We start from the raw sequence: 5,681 nt of genomic DNA, 5'->3' as shown, positions 1-5,681 counted from the left end.
GTGTGTGTGTGTGTGTGTGTGTGTATATATATATATATATATATATATATATATATATATATTCAAATTGAAGTCAAAATCATTCAAATGCAGATATCCTCTATATAGACTTACATTAGAAATAAGCAAATTCTGGGTGGATGGCAACAGTTGCCAAGGTAGGATTGATCAGAAATGTTTAAAAGGTAAGGTATAGCGAAAGCTCATTTTTGGTAGCAAAATCTAAATTTTTATAGGTTCATGTTACACCATATTGTTCATACCTTTTAAACATACTGATTCAATACTTAGCATATAGAGTTGATACAATTGTAAGCCACATAGAAATAAAAACATAACTGTTCTTGACTGCGTCCCGCTCACACTAGAGTACACTTCTGTCCTCATCACTCAAGCACTTGTCCATCAATAAAATGGGCCTGTAGCTGAATGCCAAACAAGGCACAAAACCACACAACCGTCTTGATGAACCAACTCCCGCTTCCTGTCATGGGAGACCATTAAAAAAATGTCATTTCAATTACCCCTATTCTGTGCTATCCAGAGCCCGGGTCTTTCATTATGGACACTGACTTGCGCACATGCACACACATAAAAAATGCGGTGAAAAGAAGAGGAAGTCTTTAGGACTTTCAAAGCACCATTGGCGGGGAAAGCCTCTTGTGTCCAGAGAATGGGAGCAAGATGAATAACACGCACAGGGAAATAGCCACCTAACACAAAGTGAACTGGAGTAGTCCATTCTAGTCGGGCGAGAGGGTCGACTTCTTCAGGGAGCGTGAGGTGCGGGGGGAACCCGGGGGTCCTCAGGAGCCCAGGACCTGTTCTTAATGAGAAATTCCTGGGGATTTGGAGGGGCGCAGAGGTCTTCATTTTCTCACTGCGCCCACAGGCTCCTGGAAATGGGAGGTGTGGGCTTCTTTTGAGTATCTGTGGGGTGAAGGAGGGGAGCGCTATTGAGATGAGGGTGGGTTGGGGGTGGAGGTATGTGGTGAGATTATGTATATGAGCTTGGGGCTTTTTGAGAAGGTAGAGGTGTCCCTCTGAGAGCTAATTCTCAGAGTGTCTAATTAAAAGAATAAGCACGAAAGATGAGGAACGTCATGTGCAGCTGGGCCTCCAGGAGCTCCGCTAAAAGGCCCCGGGGCTCCTTACTTACTTACCATACAGCGTTGAGGGCATCTTGGCCTGAGCGCCAAATCGGAGGGGCCGGACATTGTGTGAGGACAACTGCGGAGCTCCTGCTCGGACCGAGTACAAACAAACCCCACTGGGCGGCTGACGGCTGTTCAAGGCTGGGGATGGAGTCCCCCTTTGGGACTCTGGCCCTGAAGGGCCTCTGCATGTGGGATGAAGCCAAGCAGTTAGAGCCAGGACACAAAGCCCAACATGGGGCATGCCACAAAAATTAGCTGGAGACTCACGACTTTGGGCGATTCACATCTTTACAGAAATCTCTTCATAGAGTGTATTTGCAGATTTTAGTAGAGTTTAGCACCGTAGGGGGTGAAAGATGCAGGGCTAATGTAATGACTATTTGTTGGATTTTGAGATGCAAACCCACTTATAAAAACCATCTTTATTCTTTATGTTCAGTTTGGGCTGTTATTTCAACATTCATGTCTCAGTCCCTGTATTTTAGCAAAACTGCTAGCTCTGAGAAAAGGTCCAGGAAAACCAGAGATTAGATGTTCTCAGACTTGGTCCTCTTTTAGCTTTGTATGCAGATGAAGGGTATCTGAAGCGTTCCCTTTCCATGTTTAACTATGCATCTTTGAGTTTTTGTGTGCGTCAAAGACAGGCTTATAATTCAGAACCCCTAATTTAAAGGGATAGTAAAAAATTCTGCGATCATTTTCTCACCCCATTGTCCTTCCAAACTCATATGACTTTCTTTTACAGAACACAAAAGAAGAAATTTTGAAGAATGTTTTTGTCCATATTGTTAGTTACTGTGACCTACTTTCAAGCTCCAAAAAGTACATGAAGTTAGCATGAACTACCTACTGTGTTGTGTGTCTTCTGAACTGATATATTCACTTTCTATGATCAATAGATTGATGAACAAAATTGCAACATGAACCTCAAACGTCATAAAGTACGACAACCAGTGAGGTTAGGTTTGAAACAAGCATACACAGATCCGTGTGATGTTGATCAATGTTTAGATTTGATTGGAACTTGAAAGTTTTGGACCCCATTGACTTTGACTGTATGGACCAAACAATTGAAACACTCTTTAAAACATCTGCTTTTTTGTTCCTCAGAAAAAAGAAAGCCATATGAGTTTGGAATGACATGAGGGTGAGTAAATGACAACATTTCTGGGTGAACTACCCCTTGGATTCAACTTTACACATTTGCATCAATCATGATATAGTTTCTGAGATTCTGTGTCGATGACGGGAACTTTCAATACTCAACACGGCCGAACAAGGCTGACAAGAAAGCTGACCAGAGCAAGTCAATGGTGTGAGTCAATGGAAATGCCTACTGATATCTCTAATCACTCTTATTTGGACGTGCACTTTGCTCTCTCTCAGATCTCAGCTGACCTGGTTCGCCTGAGCTCGGCCCGTCTCCAATGTCTGCTCTACAGGCCAGAGCAAAGGGCAGGACATGGCGAAGGTGTCTCGGTAACGGTCTGCCCTGCGGGATGAGTCTGTTCAACCCCTCTTTTGTAGACAAAAGCCAGAGGTCTCAGTTTGGCCTCTGTACAAAGACACTGTGCTACTCTTGGCAGAACTATAAACATCCTTTCCATTATGTGGGACACTTGCCGTTGGTTAAGGAAGGACTGGAATAAACAACACCAAGATGTTCTTCCTCTCCTAAATCTCATATGTCCAATTAATTAGTTTATTAAGGTGGGGGGAAAAGTGTGCGCCTCCTCTTGGTTGTTTCCAGACAGGTTTAATGTGCATTTAAGGCTGAACAATGGGCTGCTCATTCATATGCAAAAGCGAGGTATACGGAGCAAGCCAGTTTTTGTGGGCAATGACTCAGACACCGATTGAGGGGCAGTGGGGCATGACGAGAGGCCCTCCTCGTATCTGCCCGTTGTAGCTCTCTCTGCTCCGAAAATAAGAAAGGGCTGGTCTCCACACAGTGGGATGGAGTGGGGGGGAGAGGACAAAGAGCACAGCCGTGAAATGGCGCTTGTAAAAGACTGGCACCAGCCCCCTCATTGAGATGTCAATCTGAATCGTGGTTCTGTGGGATGAGGCCTGTCATATAGCTGTTGATGAGACAGTAGAGGGTTTAGGGCTCCTCACTGGTGTGGGTGAAGAGGGGCGGGTCACGATCTGATGCTGTTGAGAGCCTCTTCGTTCCCACCGCTTAATCCAAACATGTTTCGGGATGGTTTATACTTTTATATTTCATTGTATAATTAAAATTGTATTATATATATATATATATATATATATATATATAGTTTATACATTCAAATTTAAATTACGTGTATATATACTTATATTACTTATATTATTCTACATGTGTCTATTCTTTTCAAACAATGTAAATGTGTATTTACAAGTTTTGATTTTGAATCCTACATTTTTTTTTATATAGTCTCAGACTTTTGACTGTGTTCAAAACATATCTCCTTTAATATATCTCTCACATTTCATCATAATATTTTTGTACCTACTGTTCTCCAAAACATTGTTACAAATGTGAATGATTATTTTTGAGGACAAGGTTAGAAAGTTAGATAACTGGGCAACATTTAAGAAACTCCTATTCTAAATTAATGTAATTAATTTCTGCTTGTTGATTTTCTATTTCACTGTAGTCATGAAAGCCCAAATAAGATAAGTGATTAATATGTGAGCTCTAAGACAGTTTAATTGCAGCCAGTTACTTGGAATCACTAGAGTGTGACAGGATCAGTGTGTGTGTGTGTGTGTGTTTCTGAGAGCGACAGAGATGTCAGTACTACTTGCTTCAGAATTGAACCTGATGGACAGAGAGACAAAGAGACTGTGTGTGTGATTGAGACAGAAAGACAATATAGATGTTCCTTAAGGCTATAAGAACGGAAGCTGACCGACAGGAGGCGATAAGAATGTTAGACAGAAACAAAAGGGAAAGAGGCCTCGGAAGACCTGCAGAAACAAAGCAAGATTTTATTAGCCTAGCTTTCATGTAAATGTCTCTATTTGTTTAACTTAAAATGCAGCTTTTTACATGCAAATATGCGCTTTGTGCGGATCGAGGAAGACGGAGATAAACTGACGGATGAATAATAACTCGTACTCAGTGAAAAAGGAAAAGGTCTGTCATCATTATGTCATATACTGTATGTTTCATGTCAAATATAAGCAAATTATTCTTATTAAGTCTTATCTTATAAAGTATAATTTCCACATCACCAAATGAAGCAACAAAAAATGTAAACAGAACTGTTTCCAAACAGGTTTCTTGAACACTCTCTCTGTCTGCCATTTGGTCAGACAAACAAATAGTCCTGGCCCAAAGTCACACTGTTGGTCGGGTTGCTTAGGACACTTAAACAAACACAACATGTTTCAGCACTGCAGTGCTACACGTTTTCAGATAAATCAGCTTATTAAAGGCTTATTTAACCAAAAATAGTGTGACTTTGGCTTTTAATATTTCCTTAAATTCATAAATGCAGAAGCAGCAGTAGCCTATGCTTATACTCTGAGTTTCTGAATACACCTCTGGAGAAGGTGGTGATTGTTAGTGTTCCTGTTGGTGAATCTTGTGTATACTGATAATTTCCAATATATTTATTATTTTTTTGCACAAGAACAGATTTTGTTACAATTTCAGTTATGCTTAGCTTTTGTTGGATTTGGTCACTTTTATTTGAAATCCTTACATGAAAACATTCTTTTAATGAAGTCTACTTTAGTTAACCGTAATGTAAAGACCATAGAAAACTTAGTTTTGCAATATTACTTAATTACTTTAACACAATTAATTTACTCAGATTACAGGTTTCCCTTTGCTGCTGATCGGAAAACAGTTTTGCAGCATGTCTTTTGATGGTCAAGGTTTAGACTATGGTGGGAAGACAGTGTTCTAGGCCGCACAAAAGGGCAATGTCAATCTCACCATTCTCACAACCTTTGCCTTGGAGATTGACACTATTGGTCATGATGACACTATTCATCATGTCACTCATAAGGTTTATTTCAGGTCATTGTCTCCACTAAAAACAGGAATGGTTCATTGGCTCCCCCCTTCTTGTCTTCCCTTTCAGGCTCTGCAGTAAGCAATCAGAGGATATTTAACCACACTCATTGCCCCTTTGTGCAAAACTGCCTCAGGCTTTGGTTTCATGATATATGAAGAAATATACCCTATACTGTAGTTTCCAAAATACATGAGCATGAGCAATATTCATTCGCTTTAGCCTTAGTGTCTATTCTGCATATATTCTGAAGACTCTTTTGAATATTTATTGTAAGACATCTTGCTTCTCGTGTTACCTCTTTTGTTTTAAGTCATTGCGGTTGTCTTTGTTTGGATGATGGCGAAACAAAATGTTTCTGTTTTAGCACTCCCAGTATATGAAATTAGTTTGTTTTTCAAATTTGTGAATACATACATTTTTTCCAGATGGCCTATAAAACCATTTCTGTTTTAAATAAAAATTGCCGCACCATCTTGGCATAATAACCCAAGTGTGAGGAAATGTGAAGATTTTT

This window comes from Sinocyclocheilus rhinocerous, unplaced genomic scaffold (assembly GCF_001515625.1).
Source record: "Sinocyclocheilus rhinocerous isolate Xijiao unplaced genomic scaffold, SAMN03320098_v1.1 scaffold535, whole genome shotgun sequence".
Lineage (NCBI taxonomy): Eukaryota > Metazoa > Chordata > Actinopteri > Cypriniformes > Cyprinidae > Sinocyclocheilus > Sinocyclocheilus rhinocerous.
This window is presented reverse-complemented; position numbering follows the sequence as displayed.